General features: G+C 47.3%; 1 protein-coding gene across 6 annotated transcripts in view; it reads left to right on the top strand.

The window, feature by feature from the left end:
• HHAT (hedgehog acyltransferase) overlaps positions 1-15,845 on the top strand; it is a 161,620-nt gene that overhangs the window by 143,183 nt on the left and 2,592 nt on the right. The window lies entirely within an intron of this gene.

Raw genomic sequence — 15,845 nt, 5'->3', positions numbered from 1 at the left:
ATTAGACAGCTTTGTTGGAAGAGAATAGGGAACATCTTATTCAATTTAAAGTGGACAGAATTTAAATACAGCAGAGCTAATTGCAGAAGCATCTGGAGACATTACACAGATGAGCCAGCGGTGCTTCGAGCTGGTGGAAAATGATATGTTTATATGCCAAGAATTGAATTGTAATACTTCTGGAAATTTTCATGCCATGAAGAAATTAATTTAGTTTTGAGATTTGGGGTTGAAAATATGGACATTTTTGAATAATTATTTGCAAATTTGGAGATCCTCTGGTTCACCACCAGGTCTAGAGCAAGACAGTTGAGTACACTCTGCAGAGGCATCGAATTGTGGAAAGTTAGATCCAAAGGACTTGGGACAGATTCTGGCCTCAGCCTCCCATGTTGGAGAAGGGGACACTGAGGCCCCCAGAGGTAAAGTTACTTGTGTGGGATCAGAACTAGAGGCCAGACCTCCTGACTCTCAGGTTCATGCTCATTTCAAGAGGTCAGCATTTTCCAAAGTGTTCCCCAAGTTTAATCCTTGAAATAATATTCTTGGGAGAGGGAAATGTTCCATCTACAAAGGGATCCTTGGCAAAATTAGTTGGGAAACTTTGACGTAGCCTGTCTTCTTTTAAAAATTGACTATAGTCTCCTGGCTGGGTGGCTCAGTTGGTTGGAGCATCATTCTGTACACCTAAATGTGGTAGGTTCAATTCCCTGCCAGGGCACACACTTAGGTTGTAGGTTTGATCCTTGGTTGGTGCAGGGGACAACCGATTGATGTTTCTCTCTCACATGGATGTTTTCTCTCTCTATCCTCCTCCCTTTCTTCCTCCCTCTCCCTACCCACCATCCTTTCTTCCTCCCTTCCACTCTCCCTCCATCCCTTCTTCTGTCTCTAAAAATCCATAAACATATCCTCTGGCAAGGATTAAAAAAAAGCGATGTCAACTTCTTTAAAAAAAAAGAGAGAGAATTTACCGTGTACATTGACACTCTTGACATATAGTGAGGACATTTATTCAACTTCATCGTCTCCTAAACATTTAACTATGGAACACTTTTTGCTTAAAACAACTTGTTATAAGGCAGCAGTAATATGAGTCTGTCTAATAGCTTTTGCCACTAGTAAGGCCTCTCCTTGTAACTTACCCTTATCGCCCATTACCATGCCCTCCAAGTGGTCATCTGGAAGTAAAAGTCCTCTAACCTCTAATTGCATTTGCCTGGGCCTTTGCTTTTATTGTCCTATTTAGTCTTCACAAAATTCTTTGTTTTACATAAAACTTTTTTCTTTTTATTATCCTCACCCAAAGATATGTTTTTTTTGAATCTAGAGTGAGGGGAAGGGGGACAGAGGGAGAAGGAGGGAGAGAGAGAGAGAGAGAGGGAGAGAGAGAGAGAGAGACACACATTGATTGGTTGCCTCCTGAATGTGCTTCAATGGGGGATCAAACCTGCAACTTAGGAATGTGCCCTGACCTGGAATGGAATCCTTGACCTTTCGGTATAGAACAGTGATGGTGAACCTTTTGAGCTCGGCGTGTCAGCATTTTGAAAAACCCTAACTTAACTCTGGTGCCGTGTCACATATAGAAATTTTTTGATATTTGCAACCATAGTAAAACAAAGATGTATATTTTTATATTTATTTTACATATTTAAATGCCATTTAACAAAGAAAACTCAACCAAAAAATGAGTTCGAGTGTCACCTCTGACACGCGTGTCATAGGTTTGCCATCACTGGTATAGAAGATGATGCTCCAGCTATAACTGAGCCACTCGGGCCAGGGCTATACCGTAACTTATTCATTCATTCATTCATTCATTCATTCATTCATCAATAGACACTTAGGTTGCTTCCATAAATTGTGGCTATTGTAAATAATGCTGCAGTGAACATGGGGAAACATATATCTTTTTGATTTAGTGTTTTTGTTTTCTTTGTATAAACACCCAGAAGAGGAATTGCTGGATCATGTGCTAGTTCTATTTTTAAAAAATTTAAGAAATCTACATATTGTTTTCCATAGTGTCCATACCAATTTACAATTTCACCAACAGTGCACAAGGATTCCTTTTTCTCCACATCCTCACTGACCCTTACCATTTCTTGTCTTTTTGATATTAGCCATTCTAACAGGTTTTGATTTACATTTTCCTGATGACTAATGATGTAGAGCATCTTTTCATGTACTTGTTGACCATCTGGATGTCTTCTTTGGAAAAATGTCTATTTAGCTCTTTGACCCATTTTTTAATTGGATTGTTTTTATGTTTTGTTTTACAGTGAGTTGTATGGGTTCATTTTTGTATATTATATAATATTTTGGATATTAGCCCCAGATATATGATTTGCAAATATTTTCTCCAATTTCATAGATTGTGTCTTAATATTGTTGATGGTTTTCTTTGCTGTGCAGAGGTGATTTAGTTTGATGTAGTCTGGCTTATTTAGTTTTTGCTTTTGCATTTGGTGTCAGATTCAAAAAAATCATCCCTGAGAGCTTACCACCGATGTTTTCTTCTAGAAGTTTTATGATTTTAATTCTTATGCTCAAGTCTCTAATTCATTTTGAGTTAATTTTCGTGGTCCAGTTTATTCTTTAGCATGTGGCTGTCCAATTTTCACAACACTGTTGATGGAAAAGACTGTCCTTTTCCTATTGTTTATCCTTAGCTCCTTTGTTATAAGTTAACTATGTATGCATGGGTTTATTTCTGGGCTGTCTTATTTTTATTTTTAAATCAGCTTTATTTAGGTATAACTTATATACAGTAAAATGCAGCCATGTTAAGTACCGTACAGTGGTTGATGAATTTTAACAAGTGTGTACACCTATGTAGTCACTGCCCCCACAAGATACAGACCAATTAACTTGGTTGTGTTAAACTGCAAGTTCTGCACTTCCATTCTCAGCTCATTCTTGCACTTCTGCAGGGTTCCCCCTTATACTCTCCAGCCTGCACGGGCCTTCTTTGGTTGCTCTAGGCCAGTGGTTCTCAACCTTGGCTGCACATTAGAATCACCTGGGAATCTTTTTAAAATCCTGATTTCTGGGCCTCATCCTCCGGAAATTCTGTTTCTTTGTTACGGGAGGTTGTGGCTCCACCCCATAACAAAGAAACAGAATTTCTGGAGGACGAGGCCCAGAAATCAGGATTTTAAAAAGATTCCCAGGTGATTCTAATGTACAGCCAAGGTTGAGAATCACTACTCTAAGCAGAAAAGACAAGATTTCTATCAGAGTTTTGCCAGCCCATATGGCTGCTCTGCCCTGCAGCTCCACAGTCAGACCCACTCTCTCTGGGCACAGCTGGGAAATAAAAGAGAAAAAACAACAACCACCAAAACTACAGTGGGAATCTTGCCCCTATGCTTCCCCAAATTTTGACTCCTTCAAAATCTGCTGCCTTTGTTTACTTTTTTTTGAGTCCTCAGGTAGTTTCTTTATGTATTGTTGTAGAGTTTTTAGTTGTAAGTAGTAGGAAACAAGGTTATACTGGGTTTGTGTAATCATAGCAGAACCAAAACTCTCTATTTCTTTTAAATATGTTTGGTTTATGTTACAAAGTGATTTATAAGGAGCTGGACTTTAAGGCCTATTTGTGAAAACTCCTGAGAATAAGAGACTTTCTAGCTTGTTGTACTAAATCAGAAAAAAAAAATGACCCACAAGTTCTTTGGCCTGAGTCTCCCGTGCTGACAGAATAAGTTCATCTTTTCCCGATTTCTAAAGGATGTGTCAGTCACTGCTTGCCCTGTCCTAATCTTTTTAGGCCTAATCAGGAGGCCATGAGCCCCAAGATCAAAAGTCAAGACAAAATCCCATAAGACAAAGGCATTAAATCCTTTGTCTTGCTTTTGTGAAAATAATAATGTAAAGTGAAATGTGTTCCTTTAAAATATATTTCTTATTTCAATGAGGACGATTTGAAAGTTATTTTTAGAAAATAAGTTCCAGAGAGTCCTACAACCCAGAAGTAATCACTGTTAACATTTTGCTGTTGCTTACAGATCGTGCAGAAATGCATCTTGATCTTCTGTTTGCAAACTTGTATTAATATTAACCATGTGGTATAAAAGTTATTATGAACCCAAACTCCAGATATTTTATCTAAAATATGTTCTTCTTGTGTATTTAAAATAATTTTGAGGGATTAAAGGCTAAATGGAAATACATGAAGATCTGTGATTGCTCATCATTCTAAAACAAAAAACGTTTAGCATTGCAGGTATTCCAGTTTTGAGTAAAATTACACACTCAGATCACCAAAGAAGAAAGAAAAAGAAAGTAATGGATGATCTCTTCTCTACTGTATTTGTTCCCTAAAGCTGCTGTAACAGAGTGCCATGGCTGGGTGGCTTAAACATAGAATTTATTCTCTCACAGTCTGGAGGCTAGAAGTCTGGAATCCAGGTGTGAGCAGGGTCGTGCTCTTCTGAGCCTCTGGGGAGTCCGTCCTTGCCTCTCCCAGCTTCTGGCGGTGGCCACAGCCCTTGGTGCTCCTGCCTCTGTCGCCACGTGGCAGGCTCCCTGTCTGTCTCTGGGTCTCTTTCCTCTTTCTCTAAGGGCATCAGTCACATGGGATTGAGGGCCCACTCTAATCGACTGTGACCTCATTTAGCTTGATTACATCTGCAAGGACCGTATTTCTAAATAAGATCACATTCCGAGGAATTGGGGGTTGAGACTTAAACATATCTTTTAGGGGGTACAATTCACCCCATAACGTACCATTTCCTGTCCTTTACCCCTCCCTATTGGAGCCATCCTTTTGCTAGCGAGGACCTGCCTGTCCACTGTGACCAGCCGAGGTGCCTCAGACAGACATGTTCTGTGACACCTCGGGGAGTTGCCTTCTGCAGTGCGTGGACCCTCCCTCCTGTCCCCCCCGCCACCCCCCTTCCCCGGCCTTATATTCCCTTCTTCTCTCCTTTTCCCTCCCCTTATCCCAGTATCTCTGGTAAATAGTTTCAAGGGTCTTACTAGGACTGGTGGCCTCTCTCTGCTTTTCACAAGAACACAGAGTAAGGGTAAAGGTGAGACTATTTGTAGGAAACAGATTTCTCCCCGCTTTAATTTCCAGATTGATATTTTGGAAACAACTATTGGGCAACTGTTATGTACGGGCCCTGGGCCAGCTTCCTCTGATACGCGTGACATCATTTACTGGAAATGTTATACAACTTTTGCTGATGGGGACAGATATTTTGGTTGAGTCACACGGTAGGCAAATTTGAGAATAGTGTTTCAGATCTCTAAATGGAAGCTCTAAGGTAGGAAAATGGGAAGGAGGAGTCTGGCTCCATTTTTGATATTTGACTGCCAGCAGCATTCAAGCCCCACCCCTCCTTCATCTCCCGAGTCGTCCCATCGCCGGGCAAGCAAGCCAACAAGAAAATGGCCTCGCTCCTTTCCTGGGGGCTGGAGGAAAGTTCAGACCAGGCCATGCTCACCCTGGCGCCATCCCCACCACAATAAGACTCAAAGGCACTCGCCCCTCCCCTGGCTCAGGCCAGTTCGGAATGGCATGGGTACCTGCTCTCCCCAGACATCCGCATTATGTGAGTGATAACATTTTCCATGCCCTCTTGGCACTCGTGCGGTATCATCAGTCTCAGCATCTGAAGCACTTTTGCATGTGGATGGGAGGGGGTCTGCAGGACCACCACAGATAAAAATACCCAGGTACATTGACCGCTGCTGCGCCGATCTCAGAGGGCTCCTCTGAACAGAGAGTCAGTGTGTGCTTGGCTGATGGAGACTTGAAGCCGTGCATTTATCATTCGGGCCCTTCCTCCCCTGGCAGTGAACTTGGTGGGGCTGGTGCTGGGGAAATTGGCAGCATTTTTCCCCGCTGCTGTTGCACTGCTGGGGGCTCATTATTCATCAGGAGAGGTCTTCAGTCTTCCCTCAATATCCATCTGCTTATTCAGTGCTATTCGTTATTATCCCAAGACCCCAAATCCATAGACGCTGGAAGTTAAAGTCCCACGAGCTGGTTGGTTATGCACAACACCGTACGTGTTCCCCAGTGAGTGCTCCAAGTGAGTGCTTATTTGTTCCATAGAGAAATTAGTGGCCAAGTGCACCACACAGGTGTTCATACAAAATGCAGGATTAATTGTAAAATTTCACAGAGGTCCGCACATGCATTATGCAAAGTGCAAAAACGGGTTGTAGTACCAACGTTTGAATTAACATGCCTGCGTGCAGAAATGTCCAGGGAACGTGTGGTTCAGTTCAAGTGACACCAGAATTGAGCCTTTTAAAATCAGACCATTCCCAGCATAATAATTATACAATTTATTCAGACTCAGACATCGAGCACCGTTGAATTTTGTGTCGCATAACCCAATTGGTGTATAAAATGAAAGCATCTTCCAGTAATTCAAGTCCTTGGAATCAGCCCAACTGTCAAATACTTGGGGAAGGTGGAAGGATAGTTGAATATATATCCAAATATATTTAGCATAAATTTGGATATATATTCAATCTAGTATGTATATGTGGGGACTATCCTGATAGTCCGGACACATGGCTGTCTTTAGATAGTGCTTGGGATCACATTTGGGGTCCCCTCTGACCATTCGGGGTACACAGGAGCCCCTTTTCTCCCCATGTCTAAGTGAGCTCAGGAAGGCAGACTCTTTTCAGGAGTCTGAGCGTAACATCATTGCAAAGGGACTCACAAGGCAAACCGTGGGCCCGCAGCAGCTTTCAAAGAGTCACTGGCGAGGCCTGAGTGGGTCTGATGGGGTAGCCCCGGCACAGTGCTGGTCACACTGAAGTCGGCAGCGCCTGGGGCACTGGAGGCCAGCCTCGCCGTGGCGGCAGACCTTCGTGTCCAATACGGCCCTCGCATGGTGGGATGCAGGTAGCACAGTGAGGGTGGCCACACTGTGTCCGAGAGGTGGCTGTTTCAGGTTCCCTGTTGTCTCGGCAGTGACCACATGGAGGTCAGAGTCACCAACGACCTTGGCCTGTCCTAGGTGGTGTCACCCAGCTTGTCTAGCTTGTGTGGAACGGGAGAGCAGGACGTTGGAATGCTGGGCGTGAGGATCCAGGTTGGTGTTACGGAAATCACGCTCCTGATAACCAGCAGTGCTGAGGGATGATCTCATAACGATTTTGTGAGTAGAGATTGATGATCCTAGTTTTAAAGAACAGAAACAAGAGGTTCCTAGATGCTAGTGAACATAGCTGACAAGCAAGCTGTGGAAGGCAGGACTCCTGAGTCCAAGGGCAGGGTTCTGTTCTAGGCCTTAGAGTTCTGGATCCTGAAGCTGACCCGGCCATGAAGGCAGGTTCTGTCATTCCTTTCTGCTTTGTGGTTACTGGTGCTAGAGAGAGTGCTGAAGGAGAGGGGGTTTCTAAAAAAATGCTTTTAAAGTTTTCATTAAAAGTGTTGTACTATAGGTACGTTCTTGAATTTAGAAAAGGAGGAGATAGTCTGATTATCATTTCTTTTTATTAAGAAGGGCAAATGTAGTACAAAGGCCTTTTTAAAAATATTTTTTAATTGGTTTTAGAGAGGAAGGGAGGGGGAGAGAGAGATAGAAATGTCAATGATGAGAGAGAATCATCCACTAGCTGCCTTCTGCACGCCCCCCACTGGAGATTGAGCCCACAACCTGGGCATGTGCCCTGACCAGAAATTGAACCGTGACCTCCAGGTTCATAGGTCGACGCTCAACCACTGAGCAACACCGGCCAGGTGACACGGGCCTTTTATTTGCAGCTTTGGAATTTAGCCGACGGTAAACGCACTGAAGGGCATTCAGCTACAACCCAAACTCTTCGCCAGGACGTTTGGGAGCTCTTGGATGGAAGACGTTTTATCTCTTTCTAGATCAGCTGTGTATTCCTGTATAGCTACTAATTTAAACAAGAGGTGCTCTTGAGACCTCTTCTCCCTGAGGTGAAGGGGAGGAAAGGAATGAGCTAAGGTGTGGGCACGGAGCAACCCTCTCCTTTATTAACTTATTTGCTTCATGACACACTCCTTCCCTAGTTGACCAGGAGCCCAAAATTTGTCTTTTAAAAAACATATTCTATAAATTCAGAAAGAGAAAGAGGAGACAGTGCCCTCCATGCAGTGTGACTAATTGACTGCCATGTTGGGAAGTCAATTAGGCACGTTAATGAACCCTGATCCCCTGGATCACTGTCTCCTGAGAGCTATGCAGTCTCATCCCCGGGGAGAGAGAAGAACCAGCTCAGATGTGTTGTATCTTTTTACACCTAATTTCTGTCTCCCTAACCGCACGCCAGCCTTCTCATCTCTTTGGTAGCCCCAGCACTTAGCCCAGTGCCCTGTATATAGTAGGAGCTCAATAAGTGTTGAATGATGAGGGTCACAAGGATGATTAGTGTGTCCTCCGCTCAGATCCTTCCCAGCCCTTACAGCAAGAATGGAGCCATATCTTCCCAAATAGAGCACACAGCAGCCCAGCAGGCAAGGGAGGCGAAAGGTGCCAATAGCCTCGTCAGTACCCCACCCGAGGGTGTTGGCGGAAGTGGCAGCAGCAGGCAAGGGGAGACGGGACTGTCACAATTCCTTCTTTCGCCATCACGTCAGGCTCTGTTGCTGGAGCACAGGTTAGGAAGAACCAGACAGGAGAAGTCCAGGTCCACATTGTGGAGTGATCTCGTAGACATGGGCCAGCTTCACACCCGAGCGGACCACTCCGAGGGAGTATCGGGGAACTCTACAAGGAGTCCAGCCGAGATCCCTTCCCCGGGGGCCAACAGGTCACCCCATGGAAAGACCCCAGGAAGGGAGTAGATGGGGATTCATTCCCAAAGGACCCAGCCTCCAGGCCAGTCCTGCTGGCAGAACAGGAAGCCCAGAGAGGCGGGGAAGGTGCTGATACCTCACTAGTAACTGCAGGCACATTAATGAACCCCAGAGAGACCCAGGCTGCCTTTATTTCTCCTCCTCGGCTCCAGGTCAGCACCTGCCCCGTCCCCTCTGCCCTGTGGAAATTGGTTGGAGGTGTTCGATTCTGGCAGATTGGCAGTTGAGGAGGACAGCTGCCCTGTGGGATTGCGGAATGCTGGCTCCCTGCAGAGTCCTGCCCAGGCCCAAGGGAGCAGGGCTGCCAGAAGGGACCCTTGGCGGCAGGGACACATCCCAGCCTGGGCTCAGAGCATCCGGCCTGCGGTCCCAGGCAGACACCTCCCCTCCCCGGGGCTATCTGCCAGAGGCGGGAGCCAGAGAGGAATAAATAGTGTCCCTTCAGGATGGGATATTTAAGGCATAAAAATGGCTTTCTCTGTAGCCCGAGTCCAAATATGTGTCTGAGTCACTTTATACGTCAGATAAGTATCCTCACGAGTGCTTGACTAAAATCTTGCCGTATCTTGTGACGTTTCCACAGCCTGCAGGAGCATGGCCTTCTGTCCCCTACAGCCAGGACACCCCCTCTTCCTGCTCAGACGCAGCGGTGTCTGTCTTACGTCAGTCTTCGTTCTTCCCTTTGCTGGGTGTGGGGAGGGAAGGATGATGTGAGGACTTGAATTGTATGGACTGTAATCTCTGAGTTGGAGGGGCCTTGCGGGGGGTCTCTGGTTCCACCTCCCATGGGAGGCAGCCACCCACAATGGTTCTTCCAGAACTCTGCCTGAACGCTGACGGACGGGCACCCAGGATGCCTCTGCCTTGTGGGGAGGCTGTTGGGGGTACAGGCTCCTTTCAGTAGTAGCCAAAGTCCACCTCCTCTCACCTCCATCTGTTGGCCCAGTTCTGTCTTCGTGGCCTTTTCCAGGCTAAATGTCAACTTATCAGTAGCCCTTGAAGTGGCTTCCGTGTGACAGTGTCCCTTGTAAAACACAGTACTGTATCTGGAACTGGTCCACCTTGCTCGAGTCTTTGCTCACCTGTGCACGCTCTCTTCCTCTCAGGCTGAGCACACAGCCCCTCCACTAGGCCCCTCTTTGCCATGTGGCCTGAGGTGACCGTAACAGTGGTCGTGGCTACTGTCCAGGGCTGGGTGGCTGTGCTCACCTTTGCCTTAGCAGGAGATGAGCAGCTGTGCTGTGGGGCAGCTCTGTGCCTCTCTGCTCACCCTCAGCAGAAAGAGGGGGTTGGGGGGGGGAGAGGAAGATAGAGAGAGAGAACGAGCAAGAGAGAGCAAGCTTGCACCTGCCTTTGTTAGCTTAGATTATATTGTCTCTGGTTTGGGAAGGATCAGGCACTCTTTCAAACTAACCCATCCATTTCCCAAACCTCTGCAGGCTGGTGCTGAGCCCGCCCCTAACCCATCCGTTTCCTAGATTTCCCAGGGTTCTGTGTCCTTATCCAGTATGACCCTTTCCCAGCCTAGACTCCACCCCTGTGGCCACCATCTTGGCTTCTACTGCACATGGCCCAGCAGAGGAATTTCCCCTTTATCTTTTCCCCCACAGTTCGGGCGAGTGGACCAGTTGTACCTTGGGGAGACTGGAAAGCCAGTCCTCCCTCCCTACACAGGGGAAGGAGGGGTGTTAATCCCTTAGGCGGGACAATGCTGTGATCCTCTGGGGTGTCTGACGCTGTAACTTGCAGACTTAATCAGGCTTGCTGTCTGATTCAGCTCCCGAGTTGATCATGCTTCCTAATGTGATTCCCTGTGCCTCCTTCCTTTATTATTACTAACTAGCTCCCTACACTAACACCAGTGCCTGGGAAGCGAGATGCCTTTTCCAGATACCATTTGTAAGTGTTGGAACCACATTTTTCTGAACTAATCTCAGAGCTCTTTTGTGTGTGTCTGTCAATTTCTGTTTTGGGAAGGCAACAGGCAGCTCAGGTGGCTAGAGTCAGTACTAATGAGACCACCCTATGGGCTCAGTGCCTGAGACAGACCCTGCACCCCAGGCACAGCCTGCCTGCCTTTGACCAGGCGGCAGGAGCTGGGGGAGCCCCCGGACTAGGAGCAGAGAAGACGGTGCACACTCCACGGTACCTCCAGCCTTCCAACCCATCAGCATGGCGATGAGCAGGCTGGACTGCAGACGCAGTAAGTGGGAGCAGCTGGGTGAGAACAAAGCCGTCTCTGACAGGCAGGAACAGTGCCTTCTCTTCCCGCGGGGTGGCTGGTGCTCACAGCCCACTGTCGCTTCTGAGAGCCCCAGGAAGAACTTTCGCTACTGCCGCTGCTGCTGGGAGCTCGGGTCTGTCATCCTGCTCTGTGCTGAGAAATGTCTGGAGTAATTTGGAGTCTAACAGCTGCTCGAGGAAGAGGACATGTCAGCCACATCCGCTGACATCACCTTTCCAGGTGCTCCCAGGCCTTAGGCATCGCTCTCTTTCTCTCCCTTTCCTGCTCTCTCTGGTATATTCATTTGGAGGTGGGAGGGAGGGGGTGGCTGGTGTGGGTGGCCAGTACATGCCAGGAGCCTCTTCTTCCAGGCCCTCCCACAAGCGTGGACCAGCCTAAACCAGTGGTCGGCAAACTCATTAGTCAACCGAGCCAAATATCAACAGTACTTCTTCAAAATAGACTCGCCCAGGCCGAAAACCGACTTCTGCGCATGGGCCACGAAGTTTCATTCGCACTATACGCGCGCCCGCATGTGGTATTTTGTGGAAGAGCCGCACTCAAGGGGCCAAAGAGCCGCATGTGGCTCGCGAGCTGCAGTTTGCCGACCACGGGCCTAGACTATGGGCGCTTCTGTCCGTTAGCTTCATGTGCCACGGGCTGGGGGAAACGGAGGCCAAATAGACATCCGTGTGGTTTCTTGTTCAGGGATTTTGCAACAGCTGTTATTTGTGATTACCTGTAGTAGGGACTTGGGAGTCTTGTATTCGAATGAGTACTCACGAGTCAGTAACCTGTACCCGTGTGCCTTCATCTCCTCCTCATTCATTCACGGGCCATTTTACCTTGAGTGCTCTGCTCCCATGACCTGGGTGGAAAGGAGCAGCTTCATAGTCTCTCAGACCTGGTTCCACCTGCCGTCGGAAAGCGGACTCTCCTCCACTGAGAGTCCCGCCGCCTGTCCCGCCTCGGCGTCATCCCGGTCCCTGTGTCTCGGAGCCTGTTCCCGAGTTGGTGCTGCAGCTGCCAGTGTCCCTCCGCCTCCTGAGAGGGGTGGCAGATGTCTTCCCAGCCGTCTTCCCAAAGGGTCGACTTCTCTATATCTGCAGGCAGCGGCTTTCTCTTCTCCAGGGTCTTCTCTCTTGCAGATCACCATGGCCAGGTCCGTCAGCCCCTCCTCCGTGACACGGTTCCCAGACCTGTGCCATCCCAGGTAGGGTAGTGGGATTAGAAAACCAAACAGAAACCATTGAAGGTCAGCTCTTTCTATCACATTGACGTTTCAGTTATTAGTGACAGCCCGTCAGCCCAGCCTTACCAGTGGTTTGAGGATCTTGTCTCTGTGTTCTCCCTGGGCCTTTCGTCACCTGCAGGCTTGGGTAATGGAGCTGGAACTGAACCTCAAGGTGCAGGTGATGCCTCAGGCCCCCAGAGTGTGCTCATAGCCCTCAGGGCATGCAGACTGCTCATGTGACAAGCATCCAGGCTGCCTAAATGTTAAGCACACAGTAGGTGCTTCATAAATACCAGTGAGGGTGAGGGGTTGTCAGGGCTGTGTGTCAGAGACCCTGGTTCGCACCGTGCACATCCCTTTGCTTTGGGGAAGCGGCTTTTGTGAGCTCGTGGGCTGGGCAGCATCCGCTGTGTTATATAGTGTGGTCGTGGATTAACGGTGAACAGCAGTCCTAGTTAGGCGGTGTATTAGGACTCGGGTCAGGGAAGAGAAACAGCTGTGGAAACAGGTTCTGACTGTGCAGCCTCTGTCCCCAGAGGCCAGGGTTGGGCTGTGGTACCTGCTGCAGGGACAGTTTTCTGGGAAACGGGTCCCCCACCATTTGCCACAAGCGAGAGAAAAATCTGTGTTTTCTCAGCACTGCCTTCTACTTGCGCCGTCAGGGTAAATTTTAAAAAGTGTCAACAATAAAAAATTTAAATTAAAAAAACAACAGCAGCAGCTCTGGCCTGTCCTCGGCGCTTCCCCAATTTCACGTGAAGTGATTTTACTTTATGGCAGCGAGGGCTTCAGCGAGCATCTGCCTGCAGGCCGGCACAGGCGGGCGCCGGGGAAGGATGAAAAATGCAGCCCGGGTTGTGAAATTGACTTCATCAGGCTGTGAAATTGACTGTGAACAACATGATTCATTAAAGACGCTGCTTGTGCCAGTGCCAGTGTGCTCGCTGCACCTAGCAAGCGACTTGCCGGGATGGCCGGAGGCTCCCTGAGGGCCCGGGGCCACCTCGTCCTCTGTCACCTTGCTGGATGCCCTGTGGAGGCTCAGCCCCGGGCAGACCAGATAACCTGGGCTCTCACAGCCTTAATAAAAGGTCACCCGGGCACAGGGAGCATGCCCTTCAGTGCTCAGTCTACGTTAGGCACTAAGACAACGGGTAGAAACATGCTCATCAGTGCTTCCTTCAGCCTCCTTTGCAAATAGGAGAAACCGAGGCCTCTGGAGGTGGGGTGACCAAGTGAGTTCATGATGGATGATGTTAATAAGCACCTGCTGCTTCCCCCTCCCTGCTACCTTTGGCACCACGAGTAAAGGGAGGAAACCGGATTTGGAGGCAGAGGCTCGATAGGAAAGGGACAGGCCAGGAGGCAGGGACCTGGTGCGAGCCTTTCCTGCACGTGGCCCGAGTGCACACACAGCCCTGAGGTGTAAGTTAGCTGTTAGACCTGGGAAAAGTTCCTGTACTTCTCTGAGCCTTAGTTTCCTTTTCTACAAACGGGGCTAATAATAGCTCCCCGATAAGGTGGTAGAGGATGGAGAAGGCGCCCAGCAGAGTCCTTGGCCACTTGTAAAGCTCAGCAGTTGTCTGCCTCTTCTCCGTGAGAGCCCCCCAGGTCATGAACAGCATTAGTGGGGAGCTCTTTCTGCAGAGCCCACTAGGACAGTGGCTCCCAGAGGGCGGTCCTTGGACCAGCGGAGTCCACATCACCTGGGGAGGCATTAGAGATCCAAATCTTAGGGCCACCCCTTAGGCCCTTCCCACAGGGGGGTGGGATGGGGGCCCAGCCTTCTGTTTTAACACGCCCTCCAATAGTTCTGATGCGGGCTCATGTTGGAAAACCAGTGCCTTAGGATTTCATGCTTCAATGTAGAACCATCCAATCCTTCTTTCCCATGAGAGGATGTAAAAGAAGTAGGTGAGCTTTTTGGAAAAGAAAGAAAATGCTGAAGCCTCAAAACCTAGGTTTGAGGCCCAGATGTGTAAAGTATATGAGGGTAGGCCCTGGACCAGGGGTCCTAAAACTACGGCCCACGGGCCACATGCAAATACAAATATTGTATTTGTTCCCATTTTGTTTTTTTACTTCAAAATAAGATATGTGCAGTGTGCATAGGAATTTGTTCATAGTTTTTTTTTAAACTATAGTCCAGCCCTCCAACGGTCTGAGGGACAGTGAACTGGCCCCCTGTTTAAAAAGTTTGAGGACCCCTGTCCTGGACCATGTTTCTTAGTGGTTAGCGCATCGGTCTGTGCACCGAAGATTCTGGGGTTCAATTCCCAGTCAAGGAATTGTACCTGGGTTGCAGGTTTGATCCCCAGCCCCTGTCTGGGCATGAGCAGGAGGCAACCAATCCATGCGTCTCACTCATATTGACGTCTCTCTCTTCAACTCTCTCTAAGAAAAGAAAATTAATGGAAAAAATGTCGTTGGGTAAGGATTAATAACAAAATGAATTGTATCTTCCTGCGTCTTTTATTTGAATATCTTGGGGCATATATGTCCTAGGACATTGTAGCATACCGTAAACCTGTGATTTGCTAGTGTTCTGTTAACTTTAAAAAATTTTTTTTGCAACTTTTACTAGAAATTCATTTAAGGTATTTCCCAGATGTGTATACCCTTGAAAACATTCCCATAATCAAAATACAAACCATTTTCATCATCCCCAAGGATTCCTAGTGCCCCTTTCTCATTTACTAGTAGCCTCCCCCTGCTCCAGCCCCAGGCAGCCACTCATGTGCTTTTTGTTACTATAAATCAATTTGAATTTTACATAAATGGAGTAATACAGTCTGTATTATTTTGTCAATGACTTCTTTCACCCAGCATATATTTTTTTTGCAGTAAATTATATATAATATAAAACTTACCATCTTAACCATTTTTAAGTGTACAGTAGTGGTATTAAATATATTCCTATTGTCGTGCAACCATCACCACCATCCATCTCTGGAACATTTTTCATCTTGCAATACTGAAACTCTGTACCCGTTAAACAATAACTCCCCTCCCTCCCCAGCGCCTGGCAACCACCATTCTACTTTCTGTGTCTATGAGCTTGATAGACAGGTACCTGGTGTAAGTGGAAATCACACAGTATTTGTTCGTTTGTGACTGGCTTATTTCATTTGGCCTAATGTCTTCAAGGTTCACCATATTGTAGCAAATGTCAGAATTTCCTTTTTAAGGCTGGAAATATTCCATTATATCCCATTTTGTTGATTCATTCATCTGTCCATGGACACTTGGGTTACTTCCACCTTTGGCTCTTGTAAGTAATGCTGCTGTGAAAAAGGGTGTACAAATATCTCTTCTAGTCATTCCTTTCCATTCTTTTGTGTATATATGTAGTAAAGCTATGTTTGATTTTTCGAGAAACCTCCATATTGTTTTCCGTGGTGGCTGTACCATTTTACAACGTTACATTTTAGACAAAGTTTTTTGTTAGACCCGCTTCTTGTTCTGATTATCCCTTCACTTCTCAGAAAACCTTTACCCCTCATGGCCCTGCATGATGATCATCTTTTCCTTCACTATCCGCAGCCCCTGCCTTTCCAGTCCCTTCAGACAGAAGGAATTGCTCAGGG

Source organism: Myotis lucifugus, unplaced genomic scaffold (assembly GCF_000147115.1).
Source record: "Myotis lucifugus unplaced genomic scaffold, Myoluc2.0 scaffold_65, whole genome shotgun sequence".
NCBI classification, from domain to species: Eukaryota; Metazoa; Chordata; class Mammalia; order Chiroptera; family Vespertilionidae; genus Myotis; species Myotis lucifugus.
The sequence above is the reverse complement of the archived record's forward strand: the minus strand, read 5'-3'. Positions and strand labels throughout refer to the sequence as shown.